The 23,416-nt window shown below is 37.3% G+C and overlaps 1 protein-coding gene across 3 annotated transcripts in view; it reads left to right on the top strand.

Annotated features, from left to right (window-relative positions):
- The first annotated feature begins 22,048 nt into the window (after positions 1-22,048).
- mms4 (Methyl methanesulfonate sensitivity 4) overlaps positions 22,049-23,416 on the top strand; it is a 371,357-nt gene continuing 369,989 nt past the window's right edge. For all 3 annotated transcript variants that reach the window (XM_090390525.1, XM_090390520.1, XM_090390524.1), the window contains exon 1: positions 22,049-22,220. The gene's annotated coding sequence lies outside the window, so the exon portion shown is untranslated. The remainder of the gene's footprint in view (positions 22,221-23,416) is intronic.

Genomic DNA, 23,416 nt, shown 5'->3' with positions numbered 1-23,416 from the left:
CTAATTTTCATTCTCGCTATAATATTTATATAGTGCCTGTTTCAGCTCTCTGTATGTTCCTAGGTTTCTGTTGTCGAACGGCAGTTTGTTTATCATATCAGGTACGTAGAAGTTTCGGGTTGCTTTGCTGTGGTGATTGTTGTACTTATATGTTATGTAGTTTTTTGACTGTGGTCTTGTTATTTGATATGTTGTTCTGGTTACTCTATATGTTGGGCTGTAGTAGTGTTTTAACATGACTGTGTAGTGGCGTAAGTGTTTCACCTTAAATATTTTGTGTTTTGTCCGTGCTTCCTGCATAAGAGTGGGTTGTTCCCAGAATATCAGTTTTATCATTTTATCTTGCAACCATTGTAGCCTGTTAAGTCTGTAGTCTGCGCAGAATGCGTATGATGTGATTGCATATCTTAAAATGTTTTCACATAATGCTTTATAGATTAGTATTTTTATGTGGGTTGGGGCAATGTCTTTTAATCTGTATAGTTTGCTTGCTATTATCCTAAGCTTGGTATGTAGGTAGTTTGTATGGCTATTCCAACTTTGATCTGCATCGAAGTGAAGTCCAAGGTAGCGTGTTGTTTTCACCTGTGTGATGGTTGTGATTTTAGGTTCTGCACTTTGTGTATAGGAGGATGAATGTTTGATAGTGAGATATTTAGTTTCTATGGGCAGGGTTTGGGGGTTTTTGAATATCATTAGCTTTGTTTTTCCAGGGTTTATGTATATGCCGTTTTCGGTTAACCAGTTAGTGATTTGATTGATGTCGTGTTGCATATTTTTGTAAGCGATTTTTGCAGTGTTGTGAATGGATACTATGGCAATGTCGTCTGCATACTGGAAGATATTACTTTTTAGGGGGAGTTGGCTTATGTCGTGTGTGTATATGTTAAATAGAATGGGAGATAGGACAGCTCCTTGCGGTACTCCACAGGTTACATGTCTTTGCTGTGTGCTGATCCTATACGTGTGATGTGCTTTCTGTTTTTCGTGTATGCTTTAAACCACTGGAGTAGACGACCTCCATTTCCGATATGGGTAAGTTTCGTTAACAAGGTTTTATGTGTTAGTGTGTCAAATGCTTTTGTTAGGTCAATGAATACCACTAATGTTATTCTGTTTTATCCAATGCAGCGTTTATTAGATCTGTGAAGTCTTCCAGGAGTGTTGCTGTTCCTTTATTTTTTTGAAAGCCATAATGTGTTTTGGGTATGATTTGAAATTTTTCAACGTATGTGGAGAGTTTCTGATGTACAATGCGCTCCATGATTTGGTTGATTACAGGCAGCGTGGCGATAGGTCTGTAATTACTTATTATGTTTCTTTTTCCCTGTTTGTGTATGGGTGTGATTAGTGCAGTCTTCAGTGTTTCAGGTATGTGTCCCGTTTCGAAGATTTTATTTAACAGTTTTTGTATAGCTGGAAGTAGGTCGGTTGAGTGTTTCTTGATGTCTTTTGGTCTGATTCCGTCTATCCCCGGTCTTTGTTAGGATTAATTTGTTGAATTGCCAGTGATAGTTCTTCTTTTGTTACTGTGGGGAACCACATCGACTGGGTTGCTCGTGGACCTAGTGGAGAATGTTCGTATGTGTGAGGGAAGGTTGTTTCTTGTAGCTTTTGGATAGAGTTCACGAAGTGCTGATTAAAGTTGTTTGCCAACTGTTTAAGGGATTTGGGGTCGCAGGCAAAGCTGTGTTTTATTGTTTCTGTGGCAGTGGTTCTGTGTATATTGTCCAGTATTTCATTAATCAGGTGCCAGGTTTCCTTTATGTCATTCTGTGCTGTTGTTAATTTGTTGCTGTAATAGTTTCTTTTTGCCGTTCGAATCTGGGTTGTTAGGAGATTCCGTTTTCTTTTGTATTCAGCTTTTAAAGCGATATTGTTCGGTGACTTCTTAAGTTGTTTCCATAGGGCATCTTTTCTTTGTATGTCTGTTAGTATGTTGTCTGTTATCCATGGATTTTGTTTCGTTTGGGGGCGTATTTTTATTTTTGTTAATGCTTTGTTGTATATTTTGTTAAATGCAAGTTTAAGATTATTATATACAGCTTCAGCAGAGTCTAAAGATGCTATCTGCATCCAGTCTGTTTTTCTGATTTCATCGTTCACTTTTGCTTCGTTTACAATGCTATGATACTGTTTTGTAGTCTCAGTGATTTTTATGGGTTCTGGTTCAGTGTGTAACTGCAATGCTGTGAAATAATGGTCTGCTAGTTTGCATGTTATGACGGCTGCTTTGTGGCTGTTTGGAGGGGCCCTTATATTTATATGATCAATGCAGGTTGAGGTTGTTGTGTTTCCGATTATGTCTTCTTGTGTATATGACTGTATGGATGGGGTTATGTTATATGCCGATAATAGGTCTAGGTATTGTTTTGTGTTGTTATTTATGTTCCTAATGTTTATATTAATGTCTCCTATTATTATCAAGTGTTTTGAGGTGCCTACTTTCGTGGCTGAAAGCCATCTGTTTAGCTCTTCTAGGAATTTTGTGGTGCTTAAGTTGGGTGGTCTGTATATTGCGTTTAATATCAGGGAGTTTTCTTGTTTGATGTTTTTAATTTCGATGCATATGTTTTCTACGTATTCTAATTTATAGTTTATTTCTGTTACTTCTAGTTTATGTTTGGTAAATATTATTATACCACTGCCTCGTTTTGTTTGTCTGCAGTGTTTGTGTTGTTGGAAGTGTGGCATTTGGTAGGAGGATGCCTCTTCGTTTGTCGTAGATACTTCAGTCAGTATTAAAATGTCTATTTCGTCTATATCTTCCTTCTGATAAGCTTGCAGGGTCAGCCAGTATTTTTGAATGCTTCTGATGTTGATGTGGAGAATAGATAGTCCTTTTTTGGGGATTGTCAGTTGTTTCCATTCTGATATTGATTTCAGAATGTGGCAATTATCATGTTCCGGGGTGATTACGTCTGCTTGATGGTGTGCATTCACGTTGGTTGGGGTGCTGGTCCTTCTTTACGAGTTGTCAATATTCCTTTCAATGTGACAGCCTGTTGAGGTCATCTACGGATTTTATTTCGATTGGTTTTGAGTCTTGTGTCTTTCTAAGGAATATTTTGCTGTCTCTTATCCATATAAACTGGTAATTGTTTTCTGTTTTTACTTTCCTTGCTTGGTAGAATATTTTCTGATAGTGTGGAGTAAGGTATTCAGACAAGTATATTAGGGTGTTGTCGTGGTCTCCTTTCAGATCCTTTACTACTGGATATTTAATCCTGCTAGCTTTTATAAGTGTAGTTTTTGTTAGGCTGTTGGTGAGTCGCACTACGACGGGAGAAGGACGGGTATTATTTTCTCTTTTCCTTTTTTGTGGTAACCGATGCACTGACTGGATGTCTCTTTGTTCAATGGGGGAGCCCACCTTTTGGCTTAGTTGTATTACAGTGTCTCTTAGAGGTTCCGTAGCTATTTCTGGGAGACCATTTATGAGGAGGTCATTTTTGTGCTGCTGTTGGTTTGAGAGCTCATACTGTTGCTTTAGAGAGTTTAGTTCTTGCCGTAGGTCCGTTGTCTCTTTAATTAAATTATGCTGTCTTTCAGTTAGCTCTTTGACGCAGTTTTTAATTTCTCTAACGGTCTGTAACATATCTTCTATCGAGTTATTATTAAATTTAATAAATGCCTCGTATTGGTTAAATTTTTCTGTAATTTGTGCGGTATGTTTTTTAAATAGTTCTCCAACAAAATCTATTAAACAATCTTTTAGGTTTTGTAATCTATTTTCAAGTAATGCATTTAAAGATGGCTCACCTGGGTTTCCGTTGTTGTTTTCTTTGTTTTTAATTCCCTCTGTTCTTGATAGCTGTTTACTGCCTGCGGTTGTTTTCTGCGTTGGCTGTTTTCCGCCTGCGGTCGAAGGCGACGTTCCTTTGTTATCTCTGCAATGGGGACACTTCCACTCGTCACGATTCTTGTTTGATTTTCGCTGCCAGGTAGTCTCGGACAATCCTGAACATAAAAAATGCATGTTTCTTTGGCAGTTCCTACATGTTACATGGTTTTCTTCCCCCGTTAGGTCTTCTTGGCATTTGTAGCACTTCATACTTCTTGTTTGACGATCTTGCTGTATTTTCTAATATGGCGTCCTCCTTTGTTCTCTTCTCGCGTAGTTGACCAACGTATACTTCGAACTTTGAATACTTATATTTTACTTATTACTTAACAGATACTTACAGTTTTTACATCTATATGTTCGTCTTGAAGAACGGAGTTCACTGATTACTTTAAATTTTAATTTAAAGGGATAAAGGCGATCTTTTAAAATTAATTTTTAAAAAATTAATTTTAAAAGATCTACTTTGCAACTTAAAATATGGGAGCATCGAAATAGCGTGCTTGCGACTGCTTGCTGCTAAAGCGCCCTCTTTATATAATAATAATAATAATAATAATAATAATAATAATAATAATAATAATAATAATAATAATAATAAATCTTTAAAAAATAATAAAAATAATAATAATTCACTGCTCTTTGGAAGAAAACCTCTTGATTTCACTGACAACGAAAAATTGTATAAAACGATATCGATAACATCCGTTCAGAAGTCAGTCATATCACTCCTCTTTCTCCTGTTAATCAGAGACTGTAATCCACATACTCGCAATCTGTTCACAAAATCTCACCCTATAATCTGGATATAATCTTTTACTCTTTTATGCACATGTTCTACAACTTCTTTATCCCTTTGAAATCCGGGAAACCAGATTTGTACAAAATCATGTCCTTATCCTTAAATACCAAGGTTCGCAATTGCAATCCCTCTGAGTTATATTTGCAACTTTTGCAATGTCACTTTTGAACTTCAAATTCTATCCACCATTATGCGACGAAAACAAGCCTCATTGTTTCTGGGACCCTTACTCCACTAATATAATATGCCGTTGAAAATCTCATCACGGAAAGTGCAAAGCTTTACACTTACTAACAATAAACTGAAGTAATTTTTAGCCCAAATTTACAGCCTATTTGAATCCTTTTGTAGGTGCTGAATATTAGCAGCATCCTTGATTGTAATGCCTATCATTGTATAATCAGCAAAAATTGAGCATTGTCATTAGATCATTCTTATTGTCATTAATTTGTAGATGAACAAGAGTGGTACAAGGACTGAACCCTTAGATGCACCGCTGATTACTTAAATCTGGCCGATCCACATTCCCGATATACACCACTTTTTGGCTTCTGTTTGTCAGCCATCCACTGATCCCAGTCAAGAGTTTATATTCTAATCCCATATTCTATAGATTATGCAACAGCGTTTTGTGTGGTATCCTATCAAACGCCATAGCAAAATCCAACAGTATCATAATGCATCTATTCTCTTTATCCATCGTGGATGTAATATTGTTGTAAAATATGAGCAAATTGCTAAAACTACCTTCGTTTAATAAACCATAAACCCATGCTGCTAATTGCAGAGTGTGGCTTGTTTGTCTACCCATTCCTGTATGCGTTTCTTACCAACTTCTCTAAATTCTTCACTACTACAGGATATTGATTGGTCGGTAATTAGACACCAGTTTTTGCACCACTCTTGAAGAATGGAACTGTGTTACATTCCTTCCATTCCTGAGCCGAGTATCAAATTATACCAACATAGCAAAGGCTGAGCCAATTCGATTGATTATTCCTTTAGCAAAAGTCCTGATATTCCATCTGTGCCTATTAAAAAATTCATATCCAAGTTATGCAACAGTTATACCAACATGGCAAAGGCTTAGCCAATTTGATTGATTATTCCTGTAGTAAAAGTCCTGATATTCCATCTGTGCCTATTGATAAATTCATATGGAAGTTATGCAACAGCTCTTAACCTCATTTTCATGAATCTCTAACTCTAAAATACAGTGTAGCACTGTGCACTATGTTACACACACCAGGTTGATATATCGTAACAAAGCTAGCACCCTTATTTGAACAATCTGATCATTATCCGGCACTCGAGTACTATTGGCAATCAATGAAGTTATTCTTTCACATTCTTTCTTTCTTTTGCTTGCGGAATAACGATGTCATTCTTTCGGTTTGCCTTTAGATTGCATGGCCAATTTCTTTTCATAGTCCGATTTAGCTTTCGCACCATACGCGTTATTTTTCTGGCCAGAGCTTTATATATTTCAAACCTCCTGTTACTCTTATTCTCATGATATTCTTTCCACATCAACTTCTTCTTGTGGATCTCTTGCTTTATAAGGTTGCACATGCATATCACTCCCAACCTATTTATTCTTCGAATAATAGGTATACGTTCGGATACCACCCGCTTTAAGAACTTTTCAAAGCTTCCCATGCATTGCTAATATTGTTCCAACTCTGTATCTGATACATCGGTGCAAATGTAGTGTTCTCCTAAGTTGATAATAATATCCAATTTTGTAGTTAGTAAGCAACCTGTTCTAATGGCAACATCAATATATTTAGATAATTTTCAAGAAAACACGTCATGATCACTGTTACCGACTGGTGGTAATATAGTCATATTCTTAACAGACCTCTCCTGACGCTATGAACAAACATAACACTCTTTGACCTAAAGTGTTTCCTTCACATACTGCTTGAGAAAGTATTTCGCAGCAATTCAATAAATTCCTCTTCATTCTTATTATGAGATTTCTCTTTTACCCAATCAATGTTTGGATAATTAAAGTCACCCATAATGATCACTTGTTTTGTACCCATAAAGTTAAATTGACGTTGCATTTCTTCTTCTCGTGTTCTGATAGCCAGGTTTCACTAATTAACATTCTTAGGCTACATCATATTCAATGAAACTACGAACTGAACCTCTTTCTTTCTGATGTTCCTGGCGTTTGGGTATAGACATAACAAATTAACACCTGGTCAGTTCTTATAGTTTCCACCCCTTTGCCAGATGCATAACCCTGTTCGAAACCATTCATATCTTAATCACGTTTGCCTACTATAGCTGAACCTTCACAAACATTTTCCCCATTCCTCCTATGAACTAGTTTTGCTGACTCTCTGCATTACATCTCTCATCCCAATAATTACATTTTCTAGGCTCCTAATGCCAGATGAATTCAAGTGGAGATTATCTTATACAAATATTTTCTGCTTTCAAACAAACTCCAAACATCTATAAATTTGAATCCATTTCTTCTACGACACATGCGCATGGAATCCTTTGCTATCTTTTTCCTCCTTAACTTCTTAACTGTCATATCCGGGTAGCAAACCTACTTAAATATCTTCACCGCTTCTTCCAGCAGATCTTTCATATCCTCTTTCATATCATATTTGTAGCTAAATAAATTCCGTATAAGCTGTTGGTTCTTCCATTTCTGCAATGTCACCAGCTGAATAATATACTCTTGCAAAGTGCTCACTCAGTAATTCTACTATATCAACTGATTCGGTTACCTCCCTATCATTGGCATTCTTTAAAATCAAGCTGCCGTATACATTTTTTCTTTTACTTGCAACATAACGAAAAAACTGTTTGGAATTCTCTTTAGCCTGGCTCGCTAATGTTCTTTCATAATCCGCTTTTGCTTTTATTACCACACTTATTACCCTTCTATCCTGGGATTTATACCGTTCATGTGCCTGCAGGTCAACTTTTTCCTTCAATTCTCTCCACGGTTGTTTCTTTTTTTCCAGCTCAAGCTTAGTGGTGTTGTTCATCCATTTAATCCCTACCTGATTTATTATTCGGACTATAGGTATCAGCCATAGCCTCCTGCAAAAATTTCTTAACCACCTCCCATGCACTATCAACATCCAATCCCTTGCAGTTTTACATGCCATGGCACTGAACCAATCAAACTCCTCAGCTTGTCATACTTACCAGCCCGGTAATTCCGCATGTATCCTGTCTTAATTTAAAATTCCTTGCAGGTCAGGACCTTATGATCACGCTCACCAATTGGTGGCAATGTGGTCATATTCGATACAGCCAAATATTCAGATGCAATTACTAGATCAAGCATTCTCTGACCCCTAGTATTTTCCATTACATGCTGTCACAGATAGTTATCCCTTAATAACCGCATAAAACCCAAATCCTTCCTCCCATGTGTCCTCTCTTCGCTCCAATCAATTCTACCATAGTTGAAATATCCATTAATAATAATTACCCTCCTTCCACTCATATCTTCTATTTGCTTATGCATACTATATCCACCATCTTTTCCATCACCTGGTCTATAGCAGCACCCACTTTTATATTTTGTTCTGCTAGTTTCAATCTTACACAAAGAGCCTCAAATGTGCTCTGTTTTCTATCCTGCAGTTCCACTTCTATTCTTCTTGGGTGTAGCTCATCAGCTATCATCGATAACACTCCTCCCCCCATTTTATTCTTCCTGTCTCTCCTGAACACACCATACCCCTCACATTGCATCCCACTAGCTATATCATCTTCAGTCAGCCTAATTTCACTAATGCCAATAACCTGTGGTCTGGAAGTGCCAACCAAGGCCAAAAATTCTTCCTTCTTGCTCCTAATACTCCTAGCATTAGTATACATGAATTGCAGACCCCCGTTAGCCTAATCCCTACCTTGATGCCTTATACTAACTATCCCATTCTGATATGTTGTCCTTATTCGCTCAGGCATATTATACTCATTCATACACTCAACAACCTCCCTAAGGTCTACATGTCTACTCCCCCCCTTAATAAATCTAGTTTCTCTGATTTTGCACATCCACTTCATTCAACAACATTTTTTCAAGTCTCCTTACACCGAATCCATTCAAATGCAAACCATCCATCTTATATAGATCCTTTTGCCCATCGAACTTGCTCCACACGTCCACAAATTCCATACCACTCATCCTGCATAACCAACACATAAAGTCATTTGCAATTATGGCCCTCCTTTTAAACATTTCACTGTTCATACCGTGGCAAAAGACTAATTATTCTAACTCTCTCTCACTCTTTTCTTTTGCTACCTCAAACTATTCATTCAGGTCCTCTATCATTTCCATTTTATCTCCTTTCAAATCATTCGTACATGCCACCATTATCATATCTGTCACCCTTTGCTTTTGCTCCGTAATAAACTCATTTACATCCTTATCCACCTTACAGGCCATGATGGATCAAATACGCATCAGCATATGCTTCGTATCCATCATATATTTCAATGTAAAATCAATAGTATTACAATTTTAATATACAATTCACATCCATGGTAACTTCAACGTCTACAAACGTCTTGGCTGATAACGTGGTTAATGGCCGCGCCAGCTTGGTACGATTTTGTCAAATTCTATACTATCATACCCCGTTCTAATGAATCTCCACCCAGCACTCTCTCCTTCATTTTGTTTACGTTCACAATCATACTCTTATTTTTCATATCATACTTTTTTTATTGCTGGTACACTTGGTAGACATCTGTGCCAATGCTCCAGCTGCTGCTTTGCTCTACATATCGCTTCGCTCAACTGCGCGATCTCACTCATTGCATCTATCTCACATTTTTTATTATCTGTTACATGATTTACTATTCGGACTCTAGGTATACAGTCAGCCATTGCCTCCTGCAAACTCTCCTTAACCACCTCCCATGCATTATCAACATCCAGCCCTTCCTTGCAGTTTTACATGCCATGGCACTGAACCAAGCAATCTCCTAAGCTTCTCATACTTACCAGCCCGATAATTCCACATGCACCCTGTCTTAATTGTAAATTCCACACCTTTAGCCAGCTCCCAAGTCCCAAGACCCTATGATCACTCTCACCAATTGGCGGCAATGTGGTCATATTCATTACAGTCAAATTCTCAGATGCAATTACTAGGTCAAGCGCTCTCTGACCCCTAATATTTTTCATTACATGCTGTCGCAGATAGTTATCCCTTAATAACTGCATAAAATCCAATTCCTTCCTCCATTGTGTCCTCTCCTCCTTCCAATCAATGTTACCATAGTTGAAATCTCCCATAATTATTACCCTCCTTCAACTCATTGCTTCTATTTTCTTATGAATTGTATCCCCACCATCATAATGGTAAGGAAAGCATTAAAAATCACAGGAAAGCATTAAACTTGCTAATTATGATTACCAAGTTTAATGCTTTCCTGTCTATTCTTGTTCTCAATCTTCTTGTTTTGCTAAGTTTCGTTAAACGTTTTTCAACTTTTTCTAATTCGCTGGTAAAATTTCTAATAATTTGTTTAAATCGGTATATTTCCAATGTCAGATTATCCTCAGATATATTATCATCAACGCTGTAGCAACGCTTCTGCTCATCGGGACAAAGGTTCTCCTCAAGTAACAAGTTTAACTTGTTCTTTTGACACTACCCTATTGTGACGTGGTTTCGGAGCCATTCTTAAAAAAAATCAGCTAATGCGTTTTTGTTCCCGTATAGGGAGTGGGCAAGGCCGTTATTAAGCCCTATCTAACTTTTGGAGACTGAGTGGGCAGTTCAATCTCCACTGGTAGCCAATCAGAGATAGCTGGTCCAAGGCTATCACTAATTAATCGGCACGCAGTGAAGAAGGCGGCTAGTAAGTTACGCCATCTGGTGGTCCCTAACCTTAACACAGTATTTTTAATGTCTGAAAATAGTTCGGGTTCGATGGCCGATTTTCTTGAGTTTACGGGACGAAAAACTCGAGTTTCCGGGAAGAAAAACCTGCCAGTCCGTGCCAGAGATCGACTAGATCTGGAACCGGTCAATAAAAGACTTAGAAAAAGTTCCTCTAGTCGGCGACTAGATTCGAACGCATTTCGTCGTGCGGTCAAACGCTATAGAGTGCAAACGCCACTTCTACTGAACTACAGAGGCCCTTCGGAGCCATCTTTAGAGTAGTAAAAATCAATAATATATCTATTACTGTATTATATTATTAATGCATTAGTATAATAAATACACAAAATCTACAATGATATAATAATAGGCTGACAATATTTCCTTGAGACAAAAACGGGAGATTGGGATGGCAAAAGCGGGACGGGTTTATGCAATATTCTGTATTCATAAAAAAGTAAAACGATAAAAAAGTTTTATAACATACCCATATTGAGCTTACCATTATTCTCCAGTAACAGAACCCATGCAAAAATGTAGGTAGACGTAGAGGAGGACTGTATTTCATCACGATCGTACCATGAATATTTCTCCGATGAAGTGATCTTACGCAACAAATTTCGCTCTTTCAACACCTTATCATAAAACTTCTCACAATCCATAACACAGTTTTGTCTTACAACTAACTTAACCCTCATTGTCTCAACACTTAATTTACATCTCTCCTTTGACCACATACTGTTCATAACAGAAAATAATTTCTCAACAGCTGCTATACTTCCTGGAAGACAAAGAATAAAATCTGCAAGTTTATAAAAATCTTAAAGTCTAGACGTTGTCGCTCATTTCAGAAAAAATCTGTGCCCATCTATCAGATACAGGAATGTTTCTTTATTCCATGTATCCGACTGCCTCACAATTATAATTTTATGAGGGTTCACTGATCGAATACACGAGTTTCTTCTGTTTCTGTGCACGTGATGAGTTCCTCGTTCAGGCCGTCCTGTATTTCTTTCCATTCAGGGCGTTCAGTTTAATAAATATTTGAAATCTTTATAGAGATCATCATTAAAACTGCAGTTTCGTCTCTTTGACATTCCAAGGATAGACTTAAAAACCTAAAAAAAAAAAGAAATTTAAACCACCGACATTGAATAACAAAGTCACCAGTTAGCATACAGGCAAACAAAAACTAACGCTACAGCAGAACAGACTCCGCGTCTCAGACGCGCAAGTGTTGCCAACATATATTTTGTTTATTTTCTCTGAATAAATCACTGCAGATATCAATAGTTAGTACCGAACAATGCGATTCCATGGTTATACAAATTACTGGTATCCATGATATTGATATACGATTAGAAGTTATGAATAATAACACAGTCCAACACAATTTTTGCTGAATTTTATATGAGACGTGTGTTTTACTAATTTGGGTGCGTTGATTTCAAATATCAAACTCATTTTTCTCTATCACGTCAGGTTTTTCCTCTATGGCATTTTCTTTTTGCTAATTTGTAAGTTTTTGATATTTTTAAGGAGGCAGTACTATTTAGAGGATCAAAAAAATCGATTTTTTAATATTATTTTATGAAAGTATGTGCTTTTAAAAATCTGTTCTTAACTTTTTATCAAGAAATTCGAAAAATTCCCGAAATAGCCTATTATTCAAAGCGGTGTGCAGATCAGAATCGGAGCGCTCACCGCTCTCGCTTGTTAGTAAACGAATAAATGCGTTAGAACCTGCAACAGCACGTACTGGCGCTTTGAATGCGAGAGAAGCCGATAATTAGGTACATAATTACTTAACAATATTCATTAAAAATTACAAGAATATTTATAAAAAAATAACAATTTTACTTACACATGAGTTTCAGGGAATGAATGTTTGTTTGTAGCAATTTCTGCTGTGTGTTCTGTTTTGGCAATCCCTTTGAATACTCCAGTAGTAGTCGGCCATCATGTGAGAATCCCATCTTCCTTGGTACCTATTTTCCATAGTTTTTAAGTCTTGATGAAATCTTTCGCTAATTTTCGGAAAGTCTATCAAGATGACTGTATATGAAATGAAGCTTTATGCTCATGTTGCAACCCAGGCGCTGGAAATTTTCAAGCATTGTTTCCATTAGATCTTTGTAATTGCACGCTTTTTTGTTTCCAAGAAAATTATTCGCAACCATCGTAAATGAAATCCAGGCCTCTTTCTCAATTTCGTTCATAGAGTTGATGAAATTTGGGTCTCTCATTAATGTTCTAATTTGCGGTCCATCAAATACACAAGCTTTAATTTTTTCATAACTAAGTCGTGGAAATCTTTCACATATGTATTGAAAACAGTCACTTTGTAAATCTAAAACTTTAACATACTGCTTCATGAGACCTAGTTTGATGTGTAGAGATGGAAAAATGATTTTTTTCTCTGTCGATTAAAGGTTGATTCATAACCTTCTGTTCTCCAACATTTAAAGATATTCTAAGAGGGCAATGTTTCTGACTCCAGTGTTGGTTTCTAGCTCGACTATCTCAGAAGCATAGAAAACACGGAAACTTCGTATATCCTCTTTGAAAGCCAAGTAAAAAGTTCACCATTTTAAGATCCACACAGATAATCCAGTTATGGTCTGTATATTTTAATAACTTCAGAACCTTTTTAATGTCCTCATGTGTTTCCTTTAAGTGGACTGAATAGCCAATAGGAATTGAGCCATATACATTCCCATTGTGTAGTAAGACACACTTGAGGCTTCTGCTTGAACTGTCGATAAATAAACGCCACTCATTTGGATGATATTGTACAACACTCATTTCAGTTAGTAAACCTGACACATTGTTACAGTAAACAAACCCACATTCGTGTTTAAAATATTGTAGAAGATTATTTTCCCTGCTACGATAAAATGTTATCTTTGTATCTTGCTCCAGTAAGTTTTTTTCATTTAATCTGGAACTTAAACAATTCCGATGATTCCTTTGATAGGCCCAAATCTCTTACTATGTCATTCAATTCCGCTTGAGTAAAACGTTGCGGTCCAGAACTAGAAATTAAATTTTCATTGTCTAAATCAACATCCGGGTCTTGCTCCTCAAGAACATCTGGCATATCCCGATCATGCTCGTTCTCAAGTAAAGGAAGTCCTTTATAAATTGGCACGGCTATTTCATTGGAATGAGCAACTGGCCGAATTGCTGAGTCGAGATTTGGATACACAATTTTTTTCTTATTCTTATTATAACCAGAAGTCTGAACTAAACAAAAATAACAATCGTCTACGTGATTTTTCGGTTCACGCCAAATCATTGGAATGCCAAAAGCTAATTTTTGGCGTTTTCCTTTGCTCCACTGTCGTAAATTTTCTACACATGACTTACACACTTTATTTGGAGCCCATGACTTGTCCTGATCTGCAATTTTTACGTCAAAGTATGCAAAGTACACTTTCTTAACAAAATCAGTGATATTTGTCCTTTGACTGGGAACAGTAAAGCTGCCACAAATGTAGCAGAAGGAATCTACACTAGTGACACAATTTCGAGTAGTAGACATAATATATTTTCTTTACTGCCGACTAACATGCAATTAACAAGACAAAAAAAAAAAAACAGAGACTTTATTGAAAGGTTATAAGCGCTCATCATACTTTCACGATCGATTAACGATTGACTGATTTCAATCGTTCTTTGTCCGCTATGCAACATATAGCATTCATTTATTTTAGGCAGTTGTCATCACCTACTTTTCATCACCTAAATGTATTAGGTCGGTTATTGGCCTCTCTCGCATTAACCAACTCACCGGCCGTTATGGATCAAATACGCATCCGCACACGCTTCGTATCCATCATATATTTCATTGTTGTAACAATGGTATTATAATTTTAATAAGCACTTCGCATCCATGATAAGCGCCAGACGTGCCGTTGCAGGTTCTTAGGAATTTATTCCTTTACTAATAAGCGAGAGCGGTGAGCGTTCCATTCTGATCTGCGCACCGCTTTGATGATAAGCTATTTCGGGAATTTTTCGAATTTCTTGATAAAAAGTTAAGAACAGATTTTTAAAAGCACATACTTTCAGAAAATAATATTAAAAAATCGATTTTTTTTGATGCTCTAAATAGTACTGCCTCCTAAAAACTATCAAAAACTTACAACTTAGCAAAAAGAAAATGCCATAGAGGAAAAACCTAACGTGATACAGAAAAGTGGGTTTGATATTTGAAATCAGTGCACCCAAATTAGTAAAAAACAAGTGTCAGATCATAATCAGCAGAAAAAACGTTTTTTGTTGTTGGCCAGTGTGATTTATGACTGACCAATATTAAGTATATTTATAGTTGTTATTAAAAACAGGACAAAATTGGCATTATTACTAAAACGACGGGACGGCCAGGAAATATGAAAAAAAAAAAGGTTTTGTCCCATTGAAAACGGCACGTATGGTCAGCCTATATACTAAAAATGCACAAATAAATCTAAAAAAAAAATCAATAAATCAAGAAAAGCACTGATCTTTCCGGAGTTTCCTAGCAGCGCACCCTTTTTACCCGATAGCCTTGAACCTAGTTATAATAATAATAATAATAATAATAATAATAATAATAATAATAATAATAATAATAATAATAATAATAATAATAATTTTTTATTGATTTGTAAAATATTTAAACATAATACAATAATTATTAAGAGCCTGTGTAGCTCAGTGGATGTGGCGTTTGCCAACCACGGCGCTTGGCCGCACGAAGGAAGACTTGGTTTCGAGTCTAGTCGGCGACTAGAGGAAATTTTTCTAAGCCTTTTTTCGACCGGTTCCCGAGTTAGTCGATCTCTGGCACGGGCAAGCAGGTTTTTCCTCCCGGAAACTCTGGTTTTTCGTCCTATAAACTCAAGAAAATCGACCGTAGAACCCACATTATTTCAGACATTAAATATATTGTGTTAGGGTTAGGGACCACGAGATGGCGGCACATTTGAGCCGTCTCTCTTCACTGAGTACCGCTTAATTAGTGATAGCCTTGGGCCATCTATCTCTGATTGGTACCAGTGGAGATTGAACTGCCCACTCAGTCTCCAAAAGTTAGATTGGGCTAAATGGCCTCGCCTACTCCCGTATATGGGAATAAAAAGGCGTTAGCTTATTTTTGATTTGAGAACAAAAATTCCCAGAATTTATAATAACAGAACAAAGACTTATGGACCAAAAGAATTTCATTTTCCGTAACAAAATATTACTGAAATTGAGCTGCAAGAGTTACATAATAAACCAACAACTCCAGAAAATCATCAGGAAGTAGCTATATCAAACTTTGGAATTCAACTCAGTAAACATCAAGCTGAGGACATACCTCAGAATGTTTTGACAGTGTAAAATGTGTAAGTGTAAGGGCAGTGTAAAATAAAGTCAGGGATATTGGAACATATGAACTCCATAAATGACCGTATAAGACTACCACCATTAAAAGCTTTACAACAATCTAAGCTGAAACAGCTCCTCTTAGTCGCAAATGCTGTAATTGAAACCATCACAGCCAACAGTATAAAGGAAACAAATCAGCTTCTATACAGCACAGCCTATATTATATCAGTGAAGCTTGGTTGCAAACCGAAAGAGCAAAAGCCGAGGATGAAACAATCTGCACCATGGAAAATCCGGTTAAAATCCGGTTAACAGGCTTCGAGCTGATCTAAGCAACTTAAAGAGTTCTAAAGAGGGACGGCTGAAAAATAACAATATCAAAAACAAACTGATTAACACATATAATTTGGCCACCAGAACAATTGCTGAAGATACCGAAGAGCTAAAACAAAGAATTACAGTGACTGCACAGAAAATTAAAAACTATGAAACAAGAATAAACCAGTATGTACAAAATATGAAATTTCGACAGAACCAAGGTCAGTTCTTTCAGTCTCTCCAGAGAAATACAAATGCAAACCATCATTCACCCGGAAAGGAAGAAACACTCAAATTTTAGATGTCAATCTTGGATAATCCTATTGAACCCAATAAAGATGCTTCATGGATTAAGAAAATTCAGTAACGAAACAAAAACAAATGCAAAATGTGATTATCACTAAAGAAATTGCCAGTTCTCAAGCTAGATAATTAAAAATCTGGAGTGCACCTGGCAAAGACGAACTACATGGATTTTGGTTAAAACATCTAACCAGTCTACATGATCTATTGGAAGAATAATTTAAATATTTACTGAAGTCTGGTTCAGTGGAAGACTGAATGATATCTGGGCGCACTTTTCTCTTCATGAAATATAAGGATAAGGATGCAGACCCAAGTACCTATCGTCCAAAAACCTGCCTACCAACTATGCCTAAGCTGTTCACTGCAATAATAGCAAATACCACATAATGTTACTTATCGGATAATCAGATTTATCCCATTGAACAAAAAGGCAATTTTCAAAAATCTAGAGGAAAAAAAGACCAGATCCTTATTAATAAAATGATTCTCAGAAACTCAAAAAGACGAAAAACTAATTTAAACATGGCATGGATAGATTACAAGAAAGCATTCGATTCCCTCCCACATTCCTGGTTCCTAAAATCACTAAAAATATTTAGAATTAGCAAACACATATCTTCGTTTCAGGATACTGCTATGAACATCATGGAAAACAACTTTACTAGTGAATAATGAACGATTTGGAGATATCAGCATTAAACCTAGAATTTTCCAAAGTGAATAATTGTCACCATTGTTCTTCAACAATTCTTTGATACCTTTCTCAATGATTCTGAAGAAAACGAAACTTGGATATGAAATTCCTAAATGTAATATTAAAATTTACCATCTGTTGTATATGGATGACTTGAAACAATATGGAAAATCGGCTCAGCAAATAGACTCTTTATTGAACATAGTTCGTCAGGACATCAAAACGGAATTTAGTTTTTACAAATGCGCAGTTTTATCTATTAAACGAGGAAAAATTAATGACACTAGCAATTTTAATTTTGAGGAAAATATATAAAAGCAATTTCAGCTGACGAACACTATAAATATCTAGGAATATTAGAAAACAATGATATTCTCCACTCGAAAGTTGAACAACAGGCAGCATCAGAACACATCAAAAGAATTAGAAATATTCTGAAAACAAAACTAAATGGATTAAACACAATTAGAACAATGAATTCTTGGGCTATATCAGTGATCCCTACGCAGCTGGCATAATAAATTGGACAAAAGAAGACCTGGACAAACTAGACCGGAAAACTAGAAAACTAATGACTATGCATCATGCATTATATCCACGAAGTGATGACCGTTTGTACCTACCGAGGAGAATAGGTGGACGGGGTATGTTTGCTGCAAGTGAGACAGGCTGTGGAAGCAGAAGAAATTGGTTTAAGAAATTACATCGACAACAGCTACATCCAAGAATCCAATTTACTATGGAAAAGGAAAAGAACAATTGTTTACCCTTCCTAGACGCCTTAGTCACACGCTTGCGTAATGATATACTTGCCTTCACTGTATACAGAAAACCCCCAACACACACAGGCAGATACATTCACAAACTCTCCTACCACCACCCCTCTCAACAATATGGCATTATTAAAACTCTTACCAAGAGAGCCCACAATCTTTGTTCCAGTAGAGCCGCCCTCACTATTGAGCTTAACCACATACACACCACTTTCTTCCCCAATGGCTACAGCGATAACAGTATCAAAAAAATAATCAGTTCCTCCCCCATTCCCCGTCCTTCTCGTCAACAAGATTTTAAAAATGCATCACCATATCCTACATCCGTGGCACATTCGAAAATATAGCCAAGATTCTAGAAAAGTACAACCTACACACAGCATATAAGCCCCACCGCAAACTTGCTACCCTTATCCGTTCTACGAAAGATCAACTTCCTCCTCTCTCTCTCTCTCTCTCTCTCTCTCTCTGCCTGGAGTTTACAAAGTACCCTGTTTCTGTAAGCTGGAGTACTTTGGACAGACAGGCAGATCAGCATCCATCTGCCTGGAGGAACACAAGTCTTACATCTGTAAACACAACTATGGTCATTCAGGCTTGGCTGACCATGTTTTGGACACCACCATGGAATCATGGGAGATCATGGAAGAAAACCACCATGCTCCACCACGGGAAATTCAAGAAAGAGAGACTTTTCTTAGAAGCAGAAGCAGCTCTCAGAAACCAAGCAAATCTTAATAAATGCGGTTGCATTAAGCTTCCGAAGATTTGGGAAACAGGTGTCGGACCTTAAAAAGGTGTCAGACCTGCTCACCAGAGGTCCGTCCTTACATTCCAGGCCACCTACTACCGCCCTTAGAGGGCGCTCCACCTAGATAGTACTTTAGTGTCACTCACGTGGTCGGGCTTAGTATTGTATGATATCTGTGTGCAAGTTACATTAATTATTTTTCAATCCCCATAGATGTCCTAGTGACTAGGCAAAATATAGGAAGTATTAAATTCTATTTTTTAATCCTTTTTGAGTGTTGCAAAAAAATCCATTAAGCCTCCAACATGATGTCCTCACAGCACTTAAGCCTCTACACATGAATTCTAATCAATCATGGAGAAGATTTAGCACGCAAATCCAAGCAATACGGTAAGTCAAAACTACGACTATCTAGGAAATTAATAGGCTGGCCTTTTTAAAAAGGTGTCGGTATACAAGTGTGATACCGAACTGCGTTAAACTGAAGATCAATTTCCATTCCGAAAAAGCACTCCGTATATATAACCGTGCCAGTCTGGCATTACTACGCGAGTAAATCGCGTCTATTCGTGCCACCCTCTCAGTGACGAACGCCGCCATTGGCTCCTTACATTCAGAGCTCTCCACCGTTCTTAACCCTGAACTTTGGTCGATTCTCTCTGGCATTTCGGAAACTGCTGACACACCACAAACACAAATTCAACTGCTTCAGACAGTAGTAAACCTCTCTTCCGAAAGGCTCAACGACGATGCTGTCAGCGCCCTTTGCCTCTGTCGTAATTTTGCTGTCGCTCCGAAGGAAGTGACGGTGCTTGATGTAATGGTTAACAGCGAACGGGGAATCGGTCGCTTACTGTCGGAGATAGCCAACAACATCAGACACAACGTAGCCAACATCCTCGATCATTCTTCGCCTCCAAAAAGTAATTTATTGTATGCCCAACGCACGGCTCTCCTGAAACTACGGAAAGAAAAAATTATCATCACCAGAGTGGATAAGGGTAATGCCACAGTCGTTCTTAATACCAGTGAATACAATCGTAAAATGAATATTATCCTCCGCGATCGTGTACCTACATCTCACTAGAACACGACGCCCATAAAAACACAAGTTAAGAAATTAAAAATCTTACTTAAAAAAGTATCTTCGTGGCTCCCTGACATCACGAAAACACTTAAACCTGTCCATTCCCGTCCCCCCTGAATATACGGTTTACCAAAAATCCACAAACCCAATTCCCCACTTATAGATGCCACCAACGCACCTTGCTTCAGACTGTGTAAACAGCTGGCCCTCTGACCCCCCCCCCCTCAGCAGAAGGTCCACTTCCTATATAAAAAACTCGACCCACTTTAAATCCCTCAGAAAATTTAACCTTCAATAATGCAGACATATTGGTAAGCTTTGATATCTCCTCTTTATTTACCAATATTCTCTTAACTGACAGCTTATCTCTCTTAGAAAACGTTTTTCCTTCTGACATCTTAGATCTCTTTTCCTTTGCCATTAACTCTGGGAATTTCTCTTTTAAGAACAAAATCTACAAGAAGATAGAGGGAACCGCCATGGGTTCCCCCCTCACACCCCCCTTTGCCAATTTCTACATGGAAGATTTCGAAAAACGAGCCATAGACTCAGCCCCACTTAAACCTTCTATCTGGATAACATATGTAGATGATGTGTTCTCTATTTGGTCTCATGGCCCAGATACGTTAGACTCCTTCCTCATTCATCTCAATCGTCTACATCCAAGAATCCAGTTCACTATGGAAAAGGAAAAGAACAATTGTTTACCCTTCCTAGACACCTTAGTTACACACCTGCCTAATGGTACACTTGCCTTCACTGTATACAGAAAACCCACACACACACACACACACACAGGCAGATATATTCACAAACTCTCCCACCACCACCACTCCTGTCAACAATTTGGAATTATTAAAACTCTTACCAAGAGAGCCCACAATCTTTGTTTCGCCCTCACTACTGAGCTTAACCACATACACAGCACTTTCCTCTCCAATCATTTTGATACAGCGATCACAGTATCAAAAAAATAATCAGTTCCTCCTCCATTCCCCGTCCTTCTCGTCAACAAGATTTTAAAAATACCATCACCATAACCTACATCCGTGGAACATCCGAAAAAATAGCCAAGATTCTAAAAAAGTACAACCTACACACAGCATATAAGCCCCACCGCAAACTTGCTACCCTTATCCATTCTACGAAAGATCAGCTCCCTCCTCTCTCTCTGCCTGGAGGTTACAAAGTACCCTGTTCCTGTAAGCTGGTGTACTTTGGACAGACAGGCAGATCAGCATCCATCCGCCTGGAGGAAAACAAGTCTTACATCTGTAAACACAACTATGGTCATTCAGGCTTGGCCGACCATGTTTTGGACACCACCCACAGGGTATAATGGAAGAAAACCACCATGCTCCACCACAGGAAATTCAGGAAAGAGAGACTTTTCCTAGAAGCAGCAGCTCTCAGAAACCAAGCAAATCTTAATAAATACGGTTGCATTAAACTTCCGAAGATTTGGGAAACACTTCTCACCAGAGGTCCCACCTTACATTCCAGGCCACCTTCTACCGCCCTTAGAGGGCGGTCCACCTAGATAGGACTTAGGTGTCAACCACGTGGTTGGGCTTAGTATTCTATGATATTCGTGTGCATGTTACATTAATTGTTTTTGTAATCCCCGTAGATGTCCTAGTGACTAGGGAGAAATATAGGAAGTATTAAATTCTATTTTAATCCTTTTTGAGTGTTGTAAAAAATCCATTAAGCCTCCAACATGATGTCCTCACAGCGCTTAAACCTCTACACGAGTGCTAGCATCCCCCACCCTCCAAGGAATCTAATCTGTAGTTCTGAATCTAGTCTCTGATTAGAAGAAATTTTTCTAATATTTCCTTCGATCGGTTTCAGGATTTCTGCCATGGACAAGCGTTTTTTCCCCCTTCCGGAAACTAGTTTTTTCGATTCGTAGACTCAAGTAAATCGATCGTATAACTCACACCCTTTCAGACATTAAATTAGATTATTGCAGTCCCTTACCGTTTTCTAACTTAATTCAGCTTAAACTTAGGTAGTCTTGGCTAGCTTTTTTTTGGGATGAGCTAACCAACTGAAGATTGAATGTCCCCTTAGTCTCCAAAAGTTAGGGCGAAAACTGATTTGCCTACTCTTTATCAGGGATTAATTTATTTATTTATTTTTATTTTATTTTTTTGGTAGTTTATGAAAAATAGGATATCATAGCCACTACGCGTCACTGTCACTGATTTATACCTATGGAGATAGGATATTTTAATTGAGAAGGATGTATTTGTTAAATGTTTTTTTTTTTTAATTTATTTTTTTAATTTTTTTTTATTTAAATTAAAGTGTTGCACACAAAGTAGACATGAAATTATACTGGTATAGGTAGCCTAGAGCTACCTCCCTAGATACTTTCTACGAGAAAAAAGTACAAAATAAATAAGGTTAGTGTCATTCGTATTTGAAAATCCAAAGAACTGGTCATTATTAATTGCACGTTTATAATTTATGTTCGTGACTTTTCCTTTTTTAATTTTTAATTCCTTACATTTACAAACTAAAATAGGTGAAAGTGTTTTATTTTATTTATTTATTTATTATTATCTTTATTTTTATTTATTTTTTACATTCCATACGAATTCTATATTTTTGAAATATAAGGTAATCCGGCCCTCTCATGTTTCGTGATGTGCGTTTGTGATAGTGATTCCATAAAATCAAACTATTATTAGAAACACTTCTAGACTGAAAGAGATCGTAGTAACCAATTAAGAGCACCTTGTCTGTCAAATCTCGATATTCAAACTACTGAATATTAGAAATAATGCTGTCATTGCATCAACCATAATCGTCGAATGAAAGCCATACTGCGTTAAATAAAATAAATAAATAAAATCTTCCGTTCATTGAATATATGAGGAGTCAGCAGTTATATGGTGGAATGAGAATTTGGAAAGGAGAGACGATGGTGTTGTGGTACATGGGATGTTGTCAATGGGTTTTTAAGGAAAGCAGTATTAGACTGTAAGGAGGATAAATCACCAAGTAACATGGATGAATAGTATTATTAAGTAGCAGTTATAGAGAAGGTTGTGGTAGGAGTATAAAGAAAAAGGTGATCAATATGCCCATGAGCAATACAAGGCATGGCTAAGAAGGGTGATGTGTGGTAAAGAAGGTCAAAGCTAATTATGAGAGGAGGCTATTGGATGAGTTCAAAAGAAATCCTAGTGAGTTCTTCCTTTATTTGGCAAATAAAAGGGAGAATGACTAGAGATGGCCTCTAAAAAAATGTTGATGGTAGGGAAGTAACAAAAGAATTCTTGTAGATAATCTTATACATTGTTACACATAGCTTTAATTTTTCAGAAACTAACAACATATATCAGAATAGAAAAAACTTGAATTAATACCTTTGTATATTTTGGCAATGTTACATTCAGTAGTGCACCAAGGATCTTGGGGAGGAGGGTCGAGCACTTGAGATTTAATCTTGTGGGGGAGGTTGAGTTGAGTAGACGATTTGAGTTGGATATACACCACACATTGCTTACGACCTATAACTGAGCATTTGCAGTGATAGCCAATACATGATACCCGTCATCCTCTGGCCCAGCTCGGGCAAACGAAGTAGCGCTTG

This window comes from Typopeltis vanoorti, chromosome 3 (genome assembly GCF_054136105.1).
Source record: "Typopeltis vanoorti isolate ZY-2024b chromosome 3, IOZ_Tvanoo_1.0, whole genome shotgun sequence".
In the NCBI taxonomy this organism is placed as follows: Eukaryota; Metazoa; Arthropoda; class Arachnida; order Uropygi; family Thelyphonidae; genus Typopeltis; species Typopeltis vanoorti.
Note: the sequence above shows the minus strand (reverse complement) of the source record. Positions and strands in the feature narration are given on the sequence as shown.